The sequence below is a fragment of the Elephas maximus genome, chromosome X (genome assembly GCF_024166365.1).
Source record: "Elephas maximus indicus isolate mEleMax1 chromosome X, mEleMax1 primary haplotype, whole genome shotgun sequence".
Lineage (NCBI taxonomy): Eukaryota > Metazoa > Chordata > Mammalia > Proboscidea > Elephantidae > Elephas > Elephas maximus.
The window spans coordinates 54,456,843-54,470,388 of record NC_064846.1 but is presented as its reverse complement, the minus strand read 5'-3'; the positions used below and the strand labels follow the sequence as shown (position 1 = coordinate 54,470,388).

General features: G+C 46.5%; 1 protein-coding gene across 2 annotated transcripts in view; it reads left to right on the top strand.

Annotated features, from left to right (window-relative positions):
* Positions 1-13,546, top strand: part of PLP1 (proteolipid protein 1) — a 123,899-nt gene that overhangs the window by 44,085 nt on the left and 66,268 nt on the right. The window lies entirely within an intron of this gene.

Genomic DNA, 13,546 nt, shown 5'->3' with positions numbered 1-13,546 from the left:
CTCAGCTTGGCTGCCAACGTGAGGGGGGATATCCCAGCGGGAACACCAAAAGTATAGAGCCTTCCTCCAACTTGGGTTGCTTGCACGGAGCCTGCGGGGGGCCAGGCTGTGAGTTGCGCTCTGTCCTCTTCTGCTCCCTTTTCCTCTGCCCAGTCTTTACCAGTCAGGGGCTAGAATTATTCCTCTGGAAATGATCCTGACACAGATAACCCTATCGGCTCCCGCTCGGACTTGCCTCAGGCTCTGGAGGGCCGCAGCCAGGTGGGGAGCTGGAAGAGATTCTCTTTGGGTAGCAATCACTCTCCAAACCCTGGAGAATCTTGGAGGGGAGGGAGGAGGGAGACCGGTAGGAAGATGTTTCCCTCCCTCCCACCTCCCCCCAGATGCACCCTCCAAAAGCAGCAATTTAAAGGCACAGTAGCCAGCAGCTGGAGTGGGGTTCCAAGCCTGTCCGTGTGCCGGGGAGAAGCTCGGGCTGCTGTTATGGCTTGTGGAGGTTGTGGAGGACCGGAGGTGCTCTGTCCAGCGTGGAACTCTCCAGCGGGAGAAGTGCTTGCAGGCTGCCCTGCCTCCCCTTCCCCACCAGCTTTTCTGTTAGCCTGGATCCCAGCTGGGGCCAAAGAGTCAAGCCCCAGTACTTTTTACAGGGGGAGAAAGACCTAAGGAGTGTTTAGGCAGAGAGCCACTGGGTATTCTCAAGCTGACCAGCATCAGGTCTGAGAGGAGGAGGAGGAGGAGGAGGCCATGGGCTGGGGCAGCTTTCCCCCAACCCTCTGGATGGAGACACATCAGTGGTACAGAAGAACTTCAGAGCCCTCCTCACATATGATCTGGCTTGTCAATCTATCCATCCATCCATCCGTCAGTCTGCCCGCCACCGTTCCCTTCATCTTTCTAGCTGTGCATTTGTTCCCTGGCCTGCTTCCTTCCCTCTGGTCATCTCTGGGGAGGCTGGCCTGCCCTCTGTAGCTCTGGAAATCCCCCCTCCCTAGCCTCCCTTCCCCAGCCTGGCTCATGGGAAGGGAGAGCTGGCCTCCTCACTGCCTTCTCTGTCCATTTGCTTACAGCATCCAGGTGTGTCAGCTGCTCCCTTTTCACCTGCTTCAGACCCTTCCCCAAACTTTCCCATGCATCATCTAAACATCTCTGGGACTTCCCCAGTGTCTCTCTCTCTCTCTCTCCCCTTTTCCCTCCTTCTCTTTCTCAGCTCTTTCCTCTCCCTCCCTCTCTCCCTGAAGGATAACTTCATCTATCCTTCCTCCATCTCCTTCCTCATGCCTGCTAATCTGTTCCTCTTGGTTTCCTCTCTGTGTCTCACCTTCTGTGTTTGTCTCTCCCTTTTCTTTCTCCCTCACTTTCTCTCCATCCCCATTTTCTCTCTCTCACTCTTTTCTCCTAAATTACAACAGTGAGAAGTCAAGAGTTTTCATTTCCTCATCAGTGGAAACTCCTGCCAGCTCTGCTGAGTTCTGAGTGTGTGCTAGGGGAAGTGTGTGCTGAGTTCTGAGTGTGTGCCACTTTACATGGGTCAATCCCAAAGTGCACTGCAGTCCCCCAACCTTTCCAGAGATGTATTTGTAGGCATCGGAAGCTCTTATAAAGGGCCCACCGGCAACTTAGAGGGATTAATAACAAGGCTACAATGGGTGGAATTTCTGCCATGCGTGTCTCCCTTCTGACTGTGTTATTATTAAAGAGGAATTTACAAACCACAAATAAAAGGGAAAAAAGAGAATTCTAAAGAACACACACTAAAATATTGATGGGGGAACTGGGCTTTTGGAATTAGGACTGGGATCATTACCAGCCTCAAATAACATCTATATGCCCAGTAAGTACAAAATACTAATGATCTTAAAGACATCTTTAACAGCCCTCTTACCTGCCAAACCTCCCTCCTCGTTTCCCTTAAAAGTCCTAATCCCCACTCCATGAACAGGAACAGAAGCACAAAGGGAGCCTTACAGAACCTCCAGGGCAGAGTTCCAGGTTGGGAAGCTAGGGGGTGGATGGGGGGCACCTGTCTCTTCTCTTTAACTTATGTCATGTCCCCTGCCTCAGCTGTTCCCTAGTGCTCTCAGGCTGAAGCCCATGGCCTTATGTGATCTGATCTCTCTGCTCTTCCCACATATGCATCTAGAGTTGCCTGTTCTGTCTCTCTAGCTTGCAGGTAATTTTGCATATTGTGCCCACTGCCCAAAGCACTCTTCCCACGCTCTTACTCTTCCTTCTGGACTAAGCTTTGTTGTCACTTTCTTAAGGAAGACTTCTTGAGACCCCCCCACCCACCCGTGCAGGTAGGAGTAAGGAGTCCCTCCAGTGTGTTTGCACAGGACCCTTGCTTTCCCCCTTCACAGCACTGGGCACACTCTGTTTTGGTTGCTCGTTTACTTGTCTCTCTCCCCCACTATACCATGAGACCCCTAATAGCAGAGTCACATCATCCACCAGGTCCCCGTGGCCCAGCCCAGAGCTTGGCACAATATAGGCATCAGTGAAAGTTTGTTAAACAATGCATCCTGAGCACTCAGAGACACTGCCTCAAGCTCAGTGTCCCTGTAGCATTTTCTCTGTCAAACAAGAATGATAAGCTTGACACACAGAGAGAGGGCCAGCGTGAGGTAATGGTAAGAAGGAGAAATGAGGAAGCAGCTTTCATTCCCTTGCCCCGTAGGCCTGTGGCCTTACACTCAGTCTTCTGGAACTCTTGGCTAATGGAAGGCGTAGGCCCCTGGAGACTAGTCCGTTTGTCTCAGGTCTCACCTCATGTGTGCCCCCATGGGACTCCTGAGTGCTGAGAGCATAGCAGGGTCAGGTTCCTGGGAGGAAAGATCCTTCTTACCAGAGGCTGCAGCAATGACCAAATGTCTGGCTGGCATGATGAAGAGCTACAACTTGCCAAGGGCGCTGGGAGTCCAGACTTTTGAGGTGAAGAAGGGAGGAAACGGAGGCAAAGAACTGGGGAAATTGATGCTAGGAATTGACAAGCAACAGGAAAGATGCCCATTCAGAGTTCCCTGTACCAACTGGAAGCCACACTCTCTGAAGAGGAGCTCAATATCTTTTTGTCTGAAAAGGGCACAACATTGTGTCCAGCCTTGCCCTGTCTCCTTTTTCTGTTTTTTACGAAACTGTGGTGTATACGAATCTCCAGGTTCCAAAATGTATTGCACCCTTTTCCTGTAGCGTGACTGGCTGCCATGTTGGCCTGAGAACTGGTTGTATTTCAGGGCCGAAGTTGTGTAGAAGCTACACTACACGGAGTGTTTTTCAGGATGAAAGGCATTATTTTATCATGAAAAACTACTGAGCTGTTAAAAATGGATTAAGCGTATTTTCATAATTGTTTCATTTCAGGAAAAAGTCTGTCACATTTCAGCCCTATGAAGGGAAAAAAATTTCAACCGCACCCTCCTGATGAGCAGGCTTCCTGACACCTCAGTCTGAGGAGCAGGAGGTCTGTGTTGGAATGTCATCATTGTTGTTGTTGTTAGGTGCCATCGAGTTGATTTCTACTCATAGTGACCCCATGTGACAGAGTAAAACTGTCCCATAGGATTTTCTAGGCTGTAATCTTTACAGAAGTAGATCGCTATGTCTTTCTCCCGTGGAGCCGTTGGGTGGGTTGGAACTGCCAACCTTTTGGTTAGCAGCTGAGTGCTTAACTGTTGTGCCACCAAGCCTCCTTGTATTAGAATGGGTATTGTTTAAATTCAATGACTTCTAGGGATTTGGGGGGCTAAGTTTGAGAATCACTTGATAATACTATTCCAGACCAAACTGCAATTACAGTATGGACCCCATATTGCCTAGCCCACTTACTGAGTGCAGAAAGTGGGCTGAGGGTACTTCGAAAAGTAGGCTCTGTCTCCAAGCTGAGGAACTTTCCAGAGTTTTAGCTACTTTCAAGAGGCATTGGGGTAAGAAGGTGGGGGGATGTTGAAATAAAAGACAGATGCCTTTTTAAAAATCTGCTGATGAGGACTGGGGCGTTTCAGTTGGATCTCCAAGGAGCAAGCCTGCATCTTTTTGCTGTGTGTGAGTTTTTCTTTTCAGGGTCATTTTCAACTTCCACGGATGTGACAGTTTACTTAAAATGGGGGCTCAACTTGTGGTGCTAAGGGAGCAATGCGGGCAGAAGCAGGAGGCCCTTTAACCCCCAGACTCAAGGAGATGATGCGCAGCATTTGTGGGGTTGGTAGTGGTGGTGGGAGTTTCACATCCACAGACTCAGCTGGAGTAAGGAAGCAGAACAAAATGGCAGGTGTGTTAGACATGTTCAGTGGCCTCCTAACTTTTGGAGAGTAACAGGTTAAAGTCCAATGTTTTAAAGATTTGACTTCTTTCTTTTTATGGAATATTTCAAGTGCGGGTTTTGCAGGCAAAACCTGGCGTGTCTGAACTTGGGGAAGGCCCATGGAGAGGTCCCCAAAGACAGACCAAGAATTAACAGCAGTCCCCAAAGACAGGCCAGGTATCAACACCAGGATAGTACCATCAGCAATGGCCCTGCCTCTGTTGTTGAGCTTTCTGTGCAGTATCCAGAGGACAACAGAGAGGTAGGACTCCAGCTAGGGAAGGTACAGTAACAACCACCCAAGTAGGCATCATTTCTCCCCTGCTGATAGTCAGAACCCTTACTCATTCCACCAGCCACTGGAGAGCAATTTACAAGTGTGCAGAAGAGTTTCCTTAAGGTTCCCACATAGTTGGCAGTGACTCTCCTTGTCTCTTGGCTCTTATAACTCTGAAGCATTCTTGTTTGGGGATGAAAGGCCCATGTCACTCCTTGGTTTTTGCTTGTGATCATGGTCCTGAATATCTCACTTCAGACATCTGGGGACTGTGATAACCTATCCTGTGTAGGCTGTGAGGCCCTTAGATAATATGCAAGCAATAGGACTTGGAAAAATTAATCAATATTTACTGTGTGGAATGGATCTCATTACCACCAATTCAAGCATGCATCAACAAATCTTTACTGGATGCAAATCACAGGCCAGATGTTCTAGGCACTGGAGATACACCAGTGAACAAAGCAAAGGCCTTGCCCTCATGTAGCTTACATTCTAGAGGGCTAGTAATAACATTTCGTCCCAAAGACGGCTCCTGCATGGAGCATCAGCAGTGCCACAGGACCTGAGTGCCTGTCATAGCATTGTAACGGTGCATTTATTACACTGTCTAGAAAAAAAAAAGAGAGAGAGACTACTTTCCAGCAGGCAGGAATAAGCTTCATTTCTATCTGCCCCAGAATCTGTCTGCTAGTCACATCCCACAGGCCATAACCTGCTAGACACCCTCCCAAGAAGCTTATCCTCCAATTTTCCAGCAAAAAAAAAAAAAATTTTTTTTTTTTTTAAGCAGAACACACCAGGTTCCATGATTCTCCCTGGTGGTGCTTACACATTTGTCTGCAACTGCTAATAAGTGCCTTCCTCACTAGCAGAGTTAGGTCAGAACGACAGCACTCTTGTGGTGGTGCTTCTCTAAGCGGTCGCCAATTATTTAGGATCGATCTCTCTCTCCTCCTCTCTCCCTCCCTCTCTCTACTTCTCCCTCCTTCTATCCCTCCCTCATTCTGTCCCCCCTCTTTCTGTTTTTTTCTTCCTTCCTTTCTTCCTACCTTCCTTCCTTGCCCCTCTGTCCCTCATTCCCTCTCTCTCCCTCCTTTCCTTCCTTTTTCCTCTCTTCCTGTTTGTTTTCTTATCTTTTCTTCTGTCAGTATTTCTTTTTTGCTTTTTACCAAGAAAAAAATCCAAAGCTATAATAGAACACTGGACACTGAAGGCTTGGTTGGTGAACTACATGGAATTACACAGAAAGCTGAATTTGCCTTAATGACACCAGTCATATAGTTAAGTTAGCAAATTCTTTATGCAAAGAATTATAAATTTAACGGTATAAATGATGCTCTAGCTTAGCCCTGCCCTCCTATAATGTTTGTCCTCTGAGTATATACACATGTGTGTATCAGAGACCCACACACATGCAAAGCTCTCCTTGATAATCTGAAGATGATGCCCCTGCAGCCAGTAATTAGTATCTGAGAGTGTGATTGTGGCTGAGGAAGTTGGAGTGTGATTAGTAGTCCTTTTCATCCTGACTCCATGTGGACATTGTTCTTTGATTTGTGGCTGTAGCTTCTGCACATACTGCATTAATGAAGCCCTTCTTGCCACAGTCACTTACCCAGAATAATTGGAAACCCTAAGCAAGGTGCCAAATTGAACAGGGTGGGTTACTTCATTTTGCAAAGTTATGCTGCATATGGCCCAAAGTGACAGATTCTAATCAATGACAGGCACTCCCAAAGAGTCACCAGAGATGCTAATCAGACAACAGGCTGCTCCAGACCTCAGCAGGTCACACACACCAGTTTTTGCTGCCACCCACTCCTGCACTGTCAGCAACATCTCAGTGTCATCCTCAGACACTGGGAGAGTGTTGCTTTGAGAACTCCAACTTCTCTTTCCTGGCTATTGTCAGCTTCTTTCTGTAACCTTCACATTGCCTTTTTGCCATGCATTACATCCCACGTGTTTGATAATCCCCTCACTTTCCACAGCAGTGTGCCCAATGCTGAGTCAAAGGCAGGTGCTCTTTTACAACTGCAAACCCAATACAACCAGCCTCAATTATGGTCCAGTTTCAGGAGAGATAAATAGGATGCTGAGGTCTTGACATTTTCAGGCAAGCGGTGGCACAGAGCCAGGGAACTCTGCTCAGTTGTATCACCTTAAGCAAAAGCACTCGGGAGACCAAATTCTTTTCCATGTATAGGACCAGGCCTATGAAATGGTAGAATGGAGCAGACAAAGACCATTTAAAAGGTTCATCAGGTAAGGATGAACATTTTAGCAGTTCAGAAAAGCACCCAGGAGGAAACTCGGAAGCAAGGACAGGGGAGCTCAACTTGTTCTCAGCTACTGGAGGGAGAGAATTGGAAGTGACTCTTTTTTGATGGCTCAGATTTTGGCAGAAAGTTTGCTGAGATTCCATTCAAGATCAAGTAGCAACCAGCAGCAGTTAGAAGATTTCCAGAGAAAGAGACTAAAGAGACAAGCCTCTGACCAGAGACCAAATCTTGGAGAAACTGTTAATCAGCGCTAAGAAGGCCAGTGCCTAGGGAGTCTTAGTTCATGTTAATTGCATTGATTCCATCCTAGTGTGGAACTGAGTCTACCAAAGACTGTCATGACCCCAAAGGTCCCCTACTATCCACTTCTCCTTAGAGGATTCTTGTGCCCCTGTGGAGACTGGAAAGGAATTCTAAACACTATGGGAGGGAAGTTTCTGGCATTCAAGTGCTGACAGTCTGTCAGAGGTAGAGAAGATCCTCTGTTCTAAGATGGTGGAATTCATAACAATTATTAGATATATTCAAGTGTCTCTAACTCCCAGATCCAATCTAATCTGCTATTATTGGTCCTTCCTAGATCCATTTTACAGATGGAAAAATGAAGCCTCGTGACACTGTCTTCTTTCCCTCATCCCTATACTCCTACCCTCATCCTGCTTCGACTTTCCTAAGTATAACTATATTATGTTTACAAGTTGGTAAAAATCAAACCAACCAATAAGATAGATGGAAGTGGAGATGACATATGATTCTTTTTGTAGTTAGTGGCCAGGAAATGTTTAAGTATCTGTCTCACATCCAACTTCATATTTTAACCTCTGGCCTCTCCACTGCTCTGCACCCACTCAGACCTCTACTCACCTGCACATTCAGAATGTCACCTGCCAGAAAGGAACTGAAGTCTTTTGATACCCAGCAAGGGTTAGGGTTGGTCCCTTCACTTGAAGAACAGGGGAGGAGGAATAACAGAATGATTGAGTCATTATGGGACTTGATCCTGCCTTGTAGCTCCCCTGGTCTCAGGAGGTGAGTGGAGAGTAGAGAAAGGACAAGTGTCCTGTTTTCCTAGGAATCAAAGGTCACTCTGGAGGCTTTTGTAGAAAGAAACTGTACTTTCTCCCCCTTGTGTTCCAAAGACCGTAGCCATGGAATAGACCCTTTGCCTAAAGGTCATACAAGTTGGCCGTCAAGCCAGGAAACAGGAGCCAGGTAGGCCTATACCCAACCGATTGTGCGTGACAAACAAGAACAAACTGGGTCTGTACAACATTAACGGGACAGTGGACAGTCAGTTCATGCTCAACACTTCTTTTCAAATCAACCTTTGCTGTGGTTAGCAGTAAAGTTGTCTCCAACTTAGTGAGGGGATTCTTTCAGCCACCAGAAGAATCATGGATGAAATGATAGAGATTTTTTTCCTAAAGGGTTTGATTCTTCTCTGTCCCACTGCTCCCCACCCCTACCACTAATCCTCTGCCATCCTCCTCTGTCCCTGACCTAAGTGGGAAGGAACATGCAACTGATTCTCAAGTTCCGTCAAAAGTTTGTGCAGCGGCTTGGCCCAGCCCTACTATGAGCAGGGAAGGCACAGCCTTGACTGCCCTGTCAGGTGGTTTAGAAGTGCCTCATGGCTTTCATTTGTGCCTGAAGCATATTGTTTTGGTAAGAAATTCAGGAAAAACTAAAAGTCAAGAGGAGTGGCTTACCAGGGGTCAAAAGAAGAAGGGCTGTAATTCCTCAGACCACTCAAAATCTCATGCAAACTATGTGGGCAGCTCCTGCCTGGAGGGGAGATGAGAGGGCAGAGGGGGTCAGAAGCTGGCTGAATGGACATGAAAATAGAGAGTGGAAGAGAGGAGTGTGCTATCTCATTAGGGGGAGAGCAACTAGGAGTATATAAAACCAAAAAAACAAACCCAGTCCCACCAAGTCGATTCCGACCCTAGCGACCCTATAGGACAGAGTAGAACCACCCCATAGAATTTCCAAGGAGCACCTGGTGGATTTGACCTGCTGATCCTTTGGTTAGCAGCCGTAGCACTTAATCACTACACCACCAGGGTTTCCAGGAGTATATAGCAAGGTGTATATAAATTTTTGTATGAGAGACTGACTTGATTTATAAACTTTCACTTAAAGCACAATAAAAATTAAAAAAAAAAAGAATCTTAAAAAAAATTCTCATGCAAAACCACCAAGTCATAGGAAGTTAGAGATGGCTAGAATGTTAGAGATCAAATCCAAGTCCCTCCTTTTGAAGGCCACAGAAGGGACCAGAAGGGTGAAATGACAGATTCAATGTGATCCAGCAATTTAGTTTAGAGCTTGGATTAGATCTCAGAAACTTTAGCTCCCGAGCAAGCTACTCTCCCATCACATTGCTGCCTTCCACCAAAAACTCAAACCAGTCCTCTGATTTGTGCTCTGTGAGATTTCCCCAATGCCCTTCTCCACAAAACACACATGCACATGCCTACACTCTGCAATGTGCCTTGTAGCCATGAGCTCTGCCTGGAAGAGCACAGGTCCAAGCAATCTGGCCTTCCTAAGTTGCTCCTTTGCAGCAAAGGTTCAGCAGTAGGGCCAAGGGAGTCCCTTTATATTAAGCTACAAGTCAGCTAAATTATGCACACACAAGCTACTTCCTCCACTGTTTATTCAGGAACTCATTCTCTTCCAAAAAGAGAGCCGAAGAGAGCAGAGAAGAGAGGGGAGAGAGCATGAGGTAGAAAGAGAAATGACTGGATTTTCTTAGAATTTCTTGCTTCCTCCCCTCCCCCACCTTCCTCAAATCATTTCTTTAATCCCTATCCTGTGGGGCCTTTATCTTCTAGCTGAGCAGGGAATCCACCTTCCCTTGCAATTCTGGCACACATTGTCCCACTATGATAATGATAATGAAAATAATAATGTTACCTCAGCAGTGCCTTTCTTTATCCAAAGACCTTGTCAGCATAGAAGATTGGTGTCTGAACCAAATTCTATGTTCTGTAGAGGGCTGGGTCTCTTCAACCACAAGAAATAAGCAATTGGAAAGAGGAAGCTGCTTGCTCCAAGAGGCAAATGGGCACATACTGTGGGTAGTTATGGAACCCCCTATTTTGAGAGAGCTCACTCCTAAAAGAGTTTAGGGGGATCCAGCACCCCCAGACCCATCCTACCCTGAGAGGGTTCACCATCCCCCTCTGTTTCAGTTGGAGCTTTCCCATGTAGGAGTAATTCTGCCTCTACAAAGTTGATCCCTCTGTGTCAGGTACCATGCTAGGTATTTTCATAGCCCTGGCTTTCATCAACCCACGAGTATTATTGTCTCCAGAAACAGGCTCAGAGGTGTCAAGTGGAGAGCTAGGCCTCATAAGCAGGGCCCTTGGTGCCCAACACTCTCTCCACAATAACACAGCTCCTTATGGATGGGTTGAGCAGAGCCCGATTCAGGGGAAATACTTGCTCAATGTGTATCAGATGAATGAAAGACTGAGTGAATGCAGGAAGTAACTGAAGACAGAAGGGGTTCACAGTGAGTGAACCTCAACTCCCTCACTCCCCTTTCTGCTCCACTACTCCCATGGAACTAAGCAGAAAGACATGGGTTTGTTTTCCAGGATTTTTTATTGAGCACATTCTCCCCCACCCCAATAATGTTGAGAAAACTGTTTGCTTGGACTCATCTCCATGAGTCAGGACAGAATCTTACCCCAAAACCTCTTCTGAAAGTAGCTGTGAAAGTGGCAGACTTTGGTGCTAGACTGCCTGAATTTAAATCCTTGCTCTATCACTTACTAGCTGTGTGACGTTTTACAAGTGACTTAATCAATCACAAAAAAAAACAACAAAAAAGTTTTTTTTAATCAATCTAAGCCTCTATTGATACCTATACTGACATCAAGGTTGTCAAGAAAATTAAATGTGATCATAGATATAAAATTCTAGCACAGGGCACATAATAAGCACTCAGTAAATGACAACTATTATTATTCTCTACCCTGAACCTTTCTTTCCCTTCATTGGCTCTGTGAGATGAAGTGATTTTATTGAAACCCTGGTGGCGTAGTGGTTAAGAGCTATGGCTACTAACCAAAAGGCCGGCAGTTCGAATCCACCAGGCACTCCTTGGAAACCATATGGGGCAGTTCTACTCAGTCCTATAGGGTTTCTATGAGTTGAAATCAACTCAACGGCAGTGAGTTTGGCTTGGTGTCCCACAGCTGGGCTGGGGGCATACCAGAACAGTGGACATGACATGAGTTTTGGAGGGACATGAGCTTTGGAGGGACACAAGCTCCTGAGGGAGCTCACCCAGATCAAAGACCAACACTTACTAGGCCATTGGAACTGTAGTGGATAAAACATCCTGGATGAGGGTTTAGCTCTGGGAGAGGAGAGCTGGATGGAAACATTGCTGGAGTGAAGGGGAGGCAGAAAGACTGTGGGGCCAGACAGAGAGAACAGAGGAGATAGACAGAAGAGAAGAGAGGATGGGGAGACAGGGAAGAAAAGGTTTGGGAGAGACATGGAGGGGCCCAGAAAGCTGAGAAGCTAAATTGCTACTGGAACGTTAAGCACAAATGAGGGGAAATAAAATTAACATCTTTATTGAAAAGAAAAACAAGGAAGTAAGAAATAACCCTGTTTGGGAAAATCTTCTGTAGAATGGAGCAGGTGCTGGGGGCCTTTGGAGGCTGGTTGCCATAGTGATGCTATATGTCTTCTAGTCTATTACCCTGTGATTCTGTCAGCTGATGGTTTCTTTCTGCTCTGGTTTCTAGGACCAGGGCTTAGCCCTTGCTGCAGCTTTAGTGTTTCCATCTCTAGCACTTGGGTTATGCTGTGGGACCTGCTGGCTTGTTGTCATGAATCCTTTTTGATATGAAACCTGTCCAGAGAGAAAACAAAGATAGAGTGCATGCTGGGGAGCAGGGAGAAGAAGCCCTCTGTATGCTTCTTTCCATGTGGATGAGAAGGCTAGTTTAGCAGGTAGGGAGCACCTTGGCCATGAGGAGATGAAGAAGACCTTCAGGGACTCCTCCCTTTTCAAGGTAGATCCAGGTGGATGCTTCTTTAAGAAACTAAGGCGACCAATCATCCTGGTTTTCCCAGGACTGAGGGGTTACAACTCAGAGAGTCCCAAACAAACAGGATCACAGAGGGCTCTTGAGAGAAACTCATGATTTAACCCAGTCTAGGTTTTTTAGGAGTCCCTAGATGGCATGAACCATTAACACTTGGCTACGAACCACAAGGTTGGTGATTCTAGTCCACCCAACGGCACCTCGGAAGAAAGGTCTGGTGATCTACTTCTGAAAAATCAGCCATCAAAAATCCTATGGAACACACAGTTCTACGCTGACATACATGGGCTCGCCATAAGTCAGAATCGACCTGATGGCAACTGTTGCCTTTTTTCTTTTCATAAATATAGGCAATAATTTACTAACTGGGTTTTTGCCACCAACTCATCACAGCCTTCAGTATGGATTGCACCTTGACATAAAGAAAACAAAAATCCTCACAACTGGACCAATAAGCAACATCATGATAAAAGTAGAAAAGGTTGAAGTTGTCAAAGATTTCATTTTACTTGGATCCGCAATCAACACCCATGGAAGCAGCAGTCAGGAAATCAAAAGACGGATTGCACTGGGCAAATCTGCTGCAAAGGACCTCTTTAAAGTGTTGAAAAGCAAAGATGTCACCTTGAAGACTAAGGTGCGCCTGACCCAAGCCATGGCGTTTTCAGTCGCCTCATATGTACGCAAAAACTGGACAACGAATAAGGAAGACCAAAGAAGAATTGACCCTTTTGAATTGTGGTACTGGTGAAGAATATTGAATATACCATGGACTGCCAAAAGAATGAACAAATCTGTCTTGGAAGAAGTACAACCAGAATGCTCATTAGAAGGAAGGATGGCGAGACTGCGTCTTACATACTTTGGACATGTTGTCAGGAGGGATCAGTCCCTGGAGAAGGATATCATGCTTGGCAAAGTACAAGGTCAGTGGAGAAGAGGTAGACCCTCAATGAGGTGGATTGACACAGTGGCTTCAACAATGGTCTCAAGTGTAACAACGATTGTAAGGATGGCACAGGACAGGGCAGTGTTTTCGTTCTGTTGTGCATAGGGTTGCTATGAGTCAGAACCTACTCAACAGCACCTAACAAGAACCAACAACATCTTCTTCATGTTATACAATGTAAAGAGGTTCTCCAACTTCTAGGAACATCAGAACCACCTCCAGGTCTTGTTAGAAAAGCAAATTCTTGGGTCCCAGCTCCTAACCTGCTTAATCAAAATCTCTGAGGGGAGGTGCAACCCAGGAATGTACATTTTATCATGTTTTCTTAGGTGACTCTGACACCCACGGTCTGAGGGCTATGCACTGGAAAACCCAGGATAGTGCAGTCAGAGTTTGTTAGACAAGTGGAAGCCACCAGCGTCCAGACTTCAGAGGGCCTGACTCTGCCAGGCTAAATGGTGTGGAAATGCCCCTCCACCTGCACCCATCCTCTTTCCACCGGCACTGATCCTCCCTTCACTGTCACCGATCCTCCTTACCCCTGCATCAGTCCTCCCTCCACTTGCACGGTTCCTCCCTCCACCTGCACCAGTCCTCCCTCCACCTGCACTGATCCTCCCTCCACCTGCACTGCCCCACCTCCACCTGCATCAGTGCTCCCTCCAC